Here is a 12,194-nt window from a genome sequence, read left to right on the forward strand (position 1 = left end):
AACTTTCTATGAAGGGTCTAATAAAAATTTGGCTTTGTGGGATACATGGTCTCTGTCATATGTCTTCCTCCATTTATTTATTTGTTTGTTTGTTTATTTATTTATTTATTTATAATTAAACAAAAAAAAAAGATTTATTGATTTGAGAGAGAGCCCAGTGGCAGGGTTGGGGGATAAGGGAGAGGGAGAGGCAGACTCCCCATTGAGCAGGGAGCCCAATGTGGGGCTCCATCCCAGCACCCTGGGATCATGATTGGAGCGGAAGGCAGTCACTTAACTGACTGAGCCATCCAGGCGCCCCCTCCCCTCCCTTTTTTAATGTAAAAATTGTTAGCCACAGCCTTTACAGAAGCAGACTCTGGGCAGGGTTTGAAAGGGGTGAGGTGGGAGATGACTTCAGTTGCCAACTCTTAGAATAAGCAAAGGCATCCAAAGTGGAAGGTGCAAGATAAACTTAGTAAAACCAGGAGTGAAGGCAGTTTGAGGCAGAGCTATGGAAAACTTTGAATGTTAGGCTAAAAATTTGTCCCCAAGGTAGGGGCATTGAAGAGTCACCTGTATATTGACATTGATGGTGATGACATCTTGCCTGGTACTGTAAAATTACTATATTAACAGCTATAGAAAAGTCTGGCTAGAGGGTTCCTGGGTGGCTCAGTTGACTAAGCATATGCTTTTGGCTCAGGTCATTGGTTCCATCAGGGTCCGGGGATTGAGCCCCATGTCAGGCTCCCTCTTCCTCTGTATGCACTTTTTCTCAAATAAATAAAACATTTTTTTCTTTTCAAATATTTTATTTATTTATTTGAGAGAGAGAGATGGTGAGAGAGAGCATGACCAGAAGGGAGGAGCAGAGGCAGAGGGAGAAGCGGACTTCCTGCTGAACAGGGAGCCTGACATGGGGTTCAACCTCAGGACCTCAGGACCATGACCCAAGCTGAAGGCAGATGCCTAACCAACTGAGCCACCCAAGCACCCCCCAGAATAAAATCTTTAAAGAAAAAAAATCTGAAAAAAAAAAAAAAAAAGAAAAAAAATCTGACTGAGAGAATTGCCTTGTGTAGATGGTCACACTGCATGTTAGTGCTGCTGACATATTGCCATTACCATGAAATACTGAGGTGTAATCTACTCACTAGGATGTTGAGTGTTTCAGTGAGTGTTTAACTCAAAGAATCAAGGAGACATGCTTGGCTAGTTCAGTCGGTAGAGCATGTGATGCTTGATCTCAGGGCTGTGGTTCAAGCCCCACATTGAGGAGTAGAGATTCCTTTAAAAAAATGAAAAGAACCAAGGGAGTAGAAGAATAGGGTAGCTTATAGGTAGTTGCTCACAATTTTTTTTTTTTAAGATTTTATTTATTTATTCATGAAAGACACAGAGAGAGGCAGAGATACAGGCAGAGAGAGAATCAGGCTACAGGCAGATAGAGAATCCGGCTCCATGCAGGGAGCCTGATGTGGGACTCGATCCTGGGACTCCAGGATCAGCCCTGGGCCAAAGGCAGGCACTCAACTGCTGAGCCACCCAGGTGTCCCTTGCTCACAATTTTTTATTCTCCTAGTTTTGAAGAATTAGAAATAAGTATACAACAGTTCAGCTGATTGTTTCATTAAATAGCTTCCCCAGCTCTTAGCTTTCTGTGTTTTAAGCCTCTGGTTCTAGATGACTGGAAAACTGGTTTTCCTCTGGGGTGAGAGGATGGGTGGATTGGTGGTGTGTGATCAGATTTACCTTGGGGAGTGGGCACCTGGGTGGCTCAGTCAGTTGAATGTCTGCCTTTGGCTCAGGTCATGATCCCAGGGTCCTGGGATCGAGTACTGCATCGGGCTCCCTGTACAGCATGGAGCTTGCTTCTCCCTCTCCCTCTGCCATTCCCTCTGCTTGTGCTCTTTCTACTTCTGTGTGTCAGATATATAAATATAATCTTTCAATTAGCAATAATCGCGCCTCGGATAAATCTCATTGGCTATAAGCGCAAAGCTTAAATAAATAAAATCTTAAAAAAAAAAAAAAAGGATGCTTGGGTGGCTCAGCGGTTGAGTGTCTGCCTTCAGCTCAGGGCGTGATCCTGGGATCCAGGATCAAGTCCCGCATTGGGCTCCCTGCATGGAGCCTGCTTCTCCCTCTGCCTATGTCTCTGCCTCCCTCTGTGTCTCTCATAAATAAATACATAAATCTTAAAAAAAAAAAAAGGAATTACCTTGGTGAGTTATTAGAATATCAATGTGCCATCCATATTGTGATAAAATTCTGTGAGAGGATGTCTCATATGTTTTTGGAAATAGCCGCCCTGGTGACTCTCTACCATATCTTCCTGGTTAACAGCCATTGTTTTTTTTGTTTTTGTTTTTGTTTTTTTAACAGCCATTGTTTAAACAATTTCTGTCCTTTCTTTACTGCCAGCACCTACCAGTGCTGCTGGTAGGATTATACTCCTAGAAGACAATTTCTTTTCTAGCATGAAGGAAAAGTTGAGATGTAACTTGGTATCCCATAAAGACTTATGACTTATAGTGCATCTTTTGACAGCAAACATATCTAACTCATATTGTCAACTTGTTTTTCCTCAGAAACTCTGGCCTTATATTATTTTCAATTGTTGATAATAAGCTTTGTGCTTGTATTAATAGAAGTCAGCTTTCTTCTCATTTTTATGAAACTACCTTTTACCAGCACAAAAACACAGTGATTGAATACTCTGCCTCTGATTGAATAGTTGCCTGTGTCCTTGAACTCATTTTGAGCACCTGTTATGTCCACCTAGTGGACACACAGATATTTTGAGAAGGAATGCTCTAAATACAGGAAAGGCAAAAGAAAAGGATCTTTGAGGTCCTTCTCATTCCACAGTCTCTGGTTCCATGAATTAAGACAATAAATCTTCAGACCAGATAACATTGTACATGGTATCTAACAACCTTTAGCAATTGCTTATTTGTTTGTTTTGGTGGTTGCAGGTGAATAAGATAACTGCAGATTATAGGACATGCAAAGTTTGGAGACAGCAATTAAGTCAAATTTAGTTTATCAGGGCAGCCCCGGTGGCGCAGCGGTTTAGCGGTTTAGTGCCGCCTGCAGCCCGGGGTGTGATCCTGGAGACCCAGGATTGAGTCCCACATCGGGCTCCTTGCATGGAGCCTGCTTCTCCCTCTGCCTGCCTCTCTCTCTCTCTCTCTGTCTCTCTCTCTCTGTGGGTGTGTGTCTCTCATGAATAAATAAATAAAATCTTTAAAAAACAATGACTGATAAACTAAATTTTTTAAATATATGTTTATATTTAGAGAGAGGGGCAGAGATGTAGGCAGAATGAGAAGCAGGCTCCCTCTAGGGAGTCCGATGCAGTACTCCATCCCGGATCCTGGGATCACACCCTTAGCTGAAGACAGATGCTCAACAGCTCAGCCACTGAGCCACCCAGGCGTCCCTATCAGTCATCTTTTCAAATTAAGGCTATTGTTTCCATTTTTTAAAAAAGATTTTATTTATTCATGAGAGACATGCAGAGAGAGAGAGAGAGAGAGGCAGAGATACAGGCAGAGGGAGAGGCAGTTCCATGCAGGGAGCCTGATATGGGACTCGATCCGGGGTCTCTAGGATTGTGCCCTGGGCTGAAGGCAGTGTTAAACCGCTGAGCCACCCGGGCTGGGCTGCCCGATTGTTTCCATTTTTAAAACAATTGAAATTCTCCCTTTTTTTGAGGATTTTTTTTTTTTTTTAAGTAATCTCTTAGACCCAATATAGAGCTTGAACTCACAACCCTGAGATGAAGAGTTGCACACTCTACCCACTCAGTCAGCCAGGCACCCTCCAATTCCATAATTTTTAAAGCACATGGTTATGGCAGTGAAAGCTGTAATATGCAGTAATCAAAGCTTTTTTTATATTCATAACTACCAATTTGGAAGTAAGTGTGACAGGATTATTTGGGTGGTTGATAGGGACTTATAAAACCAAGAGGGGTTTGTTTGTTTGTTTGTTTTAAGATTTTATTTATTTATTCATGAGAGAGAGAGGCAGAGACACAGACAGAGGGAGAAGCAGGTTCCATGCAGGGAGCCTGATGTGGGGCTCCATCCCAGGACTCCAGGATCATGCCCTGGGCCAAAGGCAGGCACCAAGCCACTGAGCCACCCAGGAATCCCCAAGAAGGGTTTATTTAAACTTCTATCAAAAATAAGAAATTGGTATCTCATTAGGGCTTAATTGGTTGACTTCAGCTTTTGAGCTTGGAGGCTGCTGAAGAGTTAATTTATTATGTGAGGGTTTAGCCCAGTGTAGAGCACAAACTTGCTTTAGGAAAAGAATCTCTTTGTGTATTTATTTGCCAGATTAATCCTGTTTACATGTGAACCCTTTTCTTGATTCCAGGGAAAACAGACAATCTATGCCAATTAAATATTAGAACATGACAGATTGATTTTGATTCCACAGATTAAAGAGGAAAAGAAAGCTTCAGGTTTTATTAAATTTACCCTGGATGATATTTTAAAAAAGAAACTTTTGTGGAAAGATCTGTCAGTAACAGATGAATAAATTTTTCTTATTTAAATAGGTTCTTGTATCTAGGTAGACAGTATGGTATAGTGAGAAAGCAGCTTTGGATTGGTTTTCTTAGCACCTGGATTCTAGTTTATAGGTGACTAGAAGATGTAGCTTTATAATCCACTTAATCATGGATTATATTTTAAATGAAAATATTTTTTTAATAAAAAATCATTTTTGCTATGGCTACTGATGAAGGATGTTTAAAAGATAAATGGGGTGCGTGGGTGACTCACTTGGTTGAGCCTTCAACTCTTGATATCTGCTCAGTTTATGATCTCATGTGGTGGGATAGAGCCCTGGTGGGGCTCCATCCTCAGCAGGGAGTCTGCTTCTCTCTTTCTCCCTCTGTCCCTCCTCCAGCTTGCACTGCTCTCTATCAAAAGTAAATGAATAAATCTTAAAAAAAAAAAATCATAGGGGCGCCTGGGTGGCTCAGTCAGTGAGATGTGTGCCTTTGGCTCGGGTCATGACCCCGGGGTTCTGGGATCAAGCCCCACATTGGGCTTCTGCTCAGCAAGGAGCCTGCTTCTCCCTCTCCCTCTGCCTGCCACTCCTCCTGCTTGTACTCGCTCTCTCTGTCAAATAAATACATAAAATCTTAAAAAAAGATTAGTGAAATATTAGTTGCAATAACTGTTTAGAAGATAGCTTGACAGTGTTTCTCTCTTCCTGTAATTTTTGTCTATGCAAATTTTGTATTAAAAACCCCATAAATCATAAAGGTACAGCTCAGTGAATTTTCAATGATCATACTTATGTAACACCTATCCAGATCAAGAAATAGAATGGTTTTTTTTTTTGTTTTTTGTTTTTTTTTTAAGAAATAGAATGTTAACAGCAGCTACTTCAGACCTACCTCTCACTCACAAGTTGTTGTTCCCTTCTTCCCCAGGGTAACCAATATCCTGACCTCTTCACTCTTCATTAGGTTTGTCTTTTTTTTTTCAAGGAACATTATATGTAAAAAGTCATATACTGTGTTTTCTTCTGTATCTGGCGGCTTTTGCTCAATGATAATATCACATGTTCTTGTGTCAGTAAGTCATTCTCATTGCCATATAGACTTCCATAGTAAAAATATACCACAGTTTATCCATTCTCTTGATGATGGATATTTTGGTTGTTTCCAATTTGGGGTTTTGAGGAATAATGCTTCAGGGAACATTCTTCTATGTCTAGGTATATGTATGTCTATGTCTAGGTATATGTATGTATGTTTTTCTGTTGGGTCAGTACCGAGCAGTGGAATTAGAGGGTCATTGATTGTGTATATGTTCAGCTTTAGTAGATTCTGCTAAAGAGGTTTCCAGAGTTGTTGTATCAGTTTATATTTGCACTAGCAGTCTGTGAGAATTCCATTTATTCTACATTCTTAACAGTCTTAACTTTTGCTGAGCCTCTACTTTGTACAAGGTCTGAGGGATGCAGTAGTGAACAAAATGAAACCCTCTCACAGATCTTGAAATTTAATGTGATTAGAAACATATTTTGAGAGAGCCTGGTGGCTCAGTGGTTGAGCATCTGCCTTTGGCTCAGGGCATGATCCTGGGATCTGGAATTGAGTCCCACTTTAGGCTCCCCGCAGGGAGCCTGCTTCTCCCTCTGCCTATGTCTCTGTGTCTCTCATGAATGAATGAATGAATGAATGAATGAATGAATAAATAAATAAATAAAATAAAACAAAACATATTTTGTACACACTTGTTTAATATAGTTAGCACTAAAGTATTAAAAAGTACATTAGATAGAAGGTGATTGGGAGTGCTGTTAGAGTGGTTGAGGAAGACTTCTGATGAAGTGACATTTGGACAAAGATCTGAAGAAAGTAAACTAGCCTCTGAGAGAGGAGGAGTTCAGGCAAAGGGAATAAATAGCAAGTGTTAAAACCCTGAGGTGGAAGCATACTTGGTACATTCACAAAGCAGCAAGGAGGCTAGTAAGATTGGAACACATTGAGTAAGGGCAACAGCTCATCTCAGGGAGGTAAATAGGGCTAGACCATGGAGCACCTTAAGAGTTATAGAAAGGATTTTGGATTTTCTGAATGAGATGGGAAAGCTAAGTGACAGGTTTGGAAGGTTTGAGCTAAGTGACATTATCCTTTACCTTTTATTTTATTTATTATTATTTTTAAAAAGATTGTATTTATTCATGAGAGACACAGAGACAGAGATACAGAGGGAAAAGTAGGCTCCTTGCAGCAAGCCTGATGTGGGACTCTAACCCTGGATTTGGGATCACCCCCTGAGCTAAAGGCAGACCTCAACTGCTGAGCCACCCAGGCATCCCATCTCCTTTGCCTGTTTTTTTTTTTTTTAAAGATTTATTTATTTATTTATTTATGATAGACACACACAGAGAGAGAGAGAGAGGCAGAGACACAGGAGGGAGAAGCAGGCTCCACGCCGGGAGCCCGACACTCCAGGATCACGCCCTGGGCCAAAGGCAGGCGCTAAACCACTGAGCCACCCAGGGATCCCTCTCCTTTGCCTTTTATTTATTTATTTTTTTTAAAGATTTTATTTATTTATCCATGAGAGACACAGAGAGGCAGAGACACAGGCAGAGGGAGAAGCAGGCTCCCCGCAGGGAGCGGGACCTGGTCACACCCTGGTCTGAAGGCAGGCACTAAACCGCTGAGCCACCCGGGCTGCCCTCCTTTGCGTTTTATTTATTTATTTATTTTTTTTTAATTTTTTTTTATTTTTATTTATTTATGATAGTCACAGAGAGAGAGAGAGAGGCAGAGACACAGGCAGAGGGAGAAGCAGGCTCCATGCACTGGGAGCCCGATGTGGGATTCGATCCCGGGTCTCCAGGATCGCGCCCTGGGCCAAAGGCAGGCGCCAAACCGCTGCGCCACCCAGGGATCCCTTTTAATTTTTTATTTATTTATTTATTTATGATATCCTTTGCGTTTTAAAGAGATTACTCTGCTCTTGGGGAAAACATTCTTCTTGGGGCAAGAGTAGAAGCTGGAATGTGGATTAAATTAATGCTGTAGGACAAGAGAGAGGCGTTTGGTGGTTTGGACCAGAATGTTAACAGTGGAGATGAGGAGAAATAGTTGGATTCAGGATATTTTGAAGATACAGCTGATAGGATTTGCTTCAGTGGATTTTATATGAGCTGGAGGTTGTGTGTCAAGTATGACTCCAAGATTATTGGCTTAAGTTGCTAATTTACCGATTTAAAGAAGACTGGGGAGACATTAGGAACCCCAGATAAGTTTGAGATAGGATGGTGAACCAAGAATTTGATAGAGTACCTTTTGTATGTGAGATGTCTTTTATTTTTTAATTTAATTTTTAAAAAATACTTTATTTATTCATGAGAGAAAAAAGAGAGAGAGGCAGAGAGACACAGGCAGAGGGAGAAGCAGGCTCCATGCAGGAAGCCCGACGTGGGACTCGATCCTGGGTCTCCAAGATCACTCCCTGGGCTGAAGGCAGCCCTAAGCCACTGAGCCACCTGGGGTTCCCTCATTTGAATACTTGTAAAGCTCCTTATTTAGAATTTAGATTGTATAGATTTTTCTTTTTTTTGTGAGAGCTATTTGAGAAGGAAGTAAAATATAAGAATTAATTTATTGAGAAAGTTCCTGGGTACTTCTTTGAAAGATCTGTGACTGAAATTACTAGACTTTGTATAGATTTAGTCTCGCATAGTTTGTTACTGTTTGTAAAATGATCATTGCTGTAGTGACCTTAGAGATTCATTTTGACTTGTATATAGTATTTATACATAAATCGTGTATAAAGTATATAGTGAATACCTGAAGAAAGCTTTAAGCTTTTTACATTGTATTTTAAAGCATATTTGTGATACGTACATAATTTGAAAAATAATAGTTTATTTGAGGATTTCACATATATTTTTCAGTGCTCAAAACAGTCTGTGAGTTGAGTAGCATTACCACCTACACTTTATAGTTGAGGAAACAGGGCTGCATGGGTGATGAACTGACTGATTCAGGGCCTGTCTTCTGATAAGGTAGAAGAGACAAGACCTGAACCCAAGTCCTAACTCCACAGCAATATATAGACTAACTGTGTTAGCTACCATGTTCTGTTTCTCAGCCATGTTGAATGATTGATCATTTATTTTATAAGAGTATTCTGCTTTGACAGTAAAATTTTTGACAAGTATTTTACAAAAGTAATTCAAGACATTCTTAAAAAAAATTGTGACAAATATAGTGAAAAGTTAAAATTCCCTTTCACCTCATGACTGAAAGTTTGTATTTCCAGACTTTTTTTTTGATACCTTTACATACATCTGTAATACACAAATGAACAGTGTTTTTCATAAGTGGAATCATACTATACATAATATTTTGCAGCGTATTCATAATTTTTGGTCAGATGGAAAGTCCACAAAACTTCTCTTAGACCTTTGCTTTAAACAAGACCAGACACTTAACATTTTCAGTTGTTTTAAGTACCTTGGAACAGATTTTATGAACGGCAGCAACATTTAGTATTGATTTGTTCAATGTTAGTGAGGTGCCTTTAAAAGTGATCACACCTTTCATTTCAGAGGACTTTCCAAATGCTCTATAAAAAAGGCAGATATATGTTTGACTGCCTCATGAGGTTGCCAGGCACCATTCAGATATTTTTCCCTTTCTCAGAAAGTGCAAGGTTGTCCATTTTGGAGCAGTGGGCTCTTGCAGATCCACCTATATTACCTGTGATTGTAGGTGTAGGAGATGATGTTTCTCCATCTGTCTGCTAAGTAGAAAGAGCAATTAATGAGCCTGTAACTGGACAGAGCTGTACTGGAAATGAAAACAGGTCCCTTCTGCTATTGATGACCTAGAGGAAGAAAAGATTCCGGTGGACCAAACTCTCCAGACTTAAATTGCCAGTTTTCAGTTTTCAGTTCATTAATACTACAAAGATATTTTGGTGATTCCTCCCCCCTATCTTTGTAAACCGATACATATGACAGATGATGCATTTCGCTTTTGATATCTAACTTCATGATACATTTATCAAATGATAATCAAATTCCTATGCTGTGAATATTTTTCTCAGAAGGAAAAAGAAATCAAACTGCTTTTGTGGGATAAGTTCAACATTCATACAAGACCTGCTTTGAAAAAAAAAAAAAAAAAGACCTGCTTTGGGCCAGTCAGGGGACCAAGGAGACAAATTGGGGAGATAATGAAGTAGACTCTTGCGAGACAAAACAGACGAAACAGGAAATAAATTTGTATGTGTTTTCAGAATTCCAGAGTAATGAAACTGAATACTGTCAAGTAACTGGTAAATGTAGGCTTATATTAAAATAATGATTAATGAGGAGAAAATTGTGCATTTGTACACTTTGGTGTGTACCTCAAGCATCTGGGAAATTTGTTAAATATAATTTCTGGGATTTCACCTCCCAGAGATTTAAATACTAGAGATTGGGGTAGGGCCCAGGAATCTGCATTTCCTCAGGCTTCCTAAGTAGTTCTCTTATTATTTTTTCAAAAGATTGTATTTATTTATTCATGAGAGACAGAGAGAGAGGCAGAGACATAGAGGGAGAAGCAGGCTCCCTACAAGGAGCCCGATGTGGGACTTGATACCAGGATCCCAGGACCATGACCTGAGCCAAAGGCTCAACCACTGAGCCACCCAGGTGCCCCCCCTTTTTTAAATTTTTATTTATTTATGATAGTCACAGAGAGAGAAAGAGAGAGAGGCAGAGACATAGGCAGAGGGAGAAGCAGGCTCCATGCACCGGGAGCCTGATGTGGGATTCGATCCCGGGTCTCCAGGATCGCACTCTTAGCCAAAGGCAGGCGCCAAACCGCTGCGACACCCAGGGATCCCCCAGGTGCCCCCTTAAGTAGTTCTCTTAAAGGGTGGTCTAAAAACAACTTTGGGAACCATTGCCTTTTTGTCTAAATCTGACAAAAAGACCATCTGAATTTTTTTTTAAGATTTTATTTATTTATTCATGAGAGACAGAGAGAGAGAGCCAGAGATAGAGACACAGGCAGAGGGAGAAGCAGGCTCTCCACGGGGAGCCTGATGTAGGACTCAATCAAAGGACCCAGGGATCACGACCTGAGCCAAAGGCAGGTGCTCAACCACTAAGCCACCCAGGTACCAAGATCTAAATCTTGCTAGAGGAAGCATTATAGGGAAGAAAAACCTAATAGGACACTTTGTGGTAAATGATAAATGGAGATGTTTGAGAAAGTATTAGGGAGAGAGGCTAGTTAATGCTGAGTGTGGTAGGGAGGAGGAGGGATTGATGTTTTTTGTTTAAAGATTTTATTTATTTATTCATGAGAGACACACAGAGGCAGAGACACAGGCTGAGGGAGAAGCAGGCTATTTATTTATTCATGAGAGACACACAGAGGCAGAGACACAGGCTGAGGGAGAAGCAGGCTCCCTGCAGGGAGCCTAATGGTGGGACTCATTTGGGGATTGGGGACTCCAGGATCAAGCCCTGGGCCTAAGGGAGGCGTTCAACCACTGAGCCACCCAGGTGCCCTGGGGCTGATGTTGGATTTTATTTCTCACCCAGGGCACATAACTTGAATTTGATTGCTTTTTATATACCAGGTAATGCTGTGTTGTCTTTTTTGGTAACTAGGCTTTCATGTCCATAGTTTACAGTATTCTTGAGATATTCCTAATTTCCAGGATTTCACATCATTTTCTCCATAAGCCATCAAATACCCTAAAAAGTGTAACTTTGCAGCATTCAGACTAACTCATGGACTATGGCATGAAATCATTTTTAACCTCATGAGTGTTTTTTTTTTTTTTTTTGCCTAAGAGAAATGATCGTTTTTAGTTTACCAATATTGATGAATCTTCTTCAATGGGGAGAAAATATTTTTGATAGAAGTTGATTTAAGGTAAAAAAATTTCTCATTTGTAAAGTTTCTTAAGTATAAAACTAGGAAGAAAGTCTCATTTCTGACATGATTTTTATTTAGCACTATGTTCATTCAGCACATTTATTACACTGACACTACGATTCTTAATAAGAAGTACTGGCTGCTGGTGGTTGAGCTTGTTTTACTAGGATTATCTTACTATAAATGTTCTATATTAAAGAGTTTGGGAAGTGGTTAATGACAACCAAATTTGTAATCTAGGATTGCTACACTTTATAACAATTCTTTAAGATTATTATTTATTCATTTTTTAATTCTTTGACATTATTATAGTAACTTCTTTAACATTGTAATATTTATGTTTGGGGATGAAAGGCATATTTAGCATCCTGTAGTTGGCCTTAATCTGGGCAATAAATGAAAATGCTGACTGGGGCTTGCCTGATATGCAGCTAGCATTGTTCTAACAAACTTCATGGAATGGATGTACAGAACCAGGTGTTTTATTTAAGCTGCAGCTGTACCATCTGTGGGAGCAGGTGGACAGATTTCTGTATCATCAGGAAAACACAGCTGGTAAGACTTAGGAGAAGAGCTAATTGATTGCTTTTCTTCAGCCACAGTTCTCCAGTCACATACACCTACACACAGCTTTTTTTTTTTTTTTTTAACTTGCTTACAGGTGTTGACTCTGGTCAGGATAACAACAAAGGGACAAAAAAGGTGTACATTTGGCTGTTTGTGTGTTTATTGGATTACCACTGAAGATAATTTAAAATTTTAAAAAATATTTTAT

At 40.0% G+C, this 12,194-nt stretch overlaps 1 protein-coding gene across 4 annotated transcripts in view; it reads left to right on the top strand.

Annotated features, from left to right (window-relative positions):
• Positions 1 to 12,194, top strand: part of CBFA2T2 (CBFA2/RUNX1 partner transcriptional co-repressor 2) — a 146,365-nt gene that overhangs the window by 17,415 nt on the left and 116,756 nt on the right. The gene's annotated exons all lie outside the window — the stretch shown is intronic.

The sequence above is a fragment of the Canis lupus genome, chromosome 26 (assembly GCF_048164855.1).
Source record: "Canis lupus baileyi chromosome 26, mCanLup2.hap1, whole genome shotgun sequence".
Classification (NCBI taxonomy): domain Eukaryota; kingdom Metazoa; phylum Chordata; class Mammalia; order Carnivora; family Canidae; genus Canis; species Canis lupus.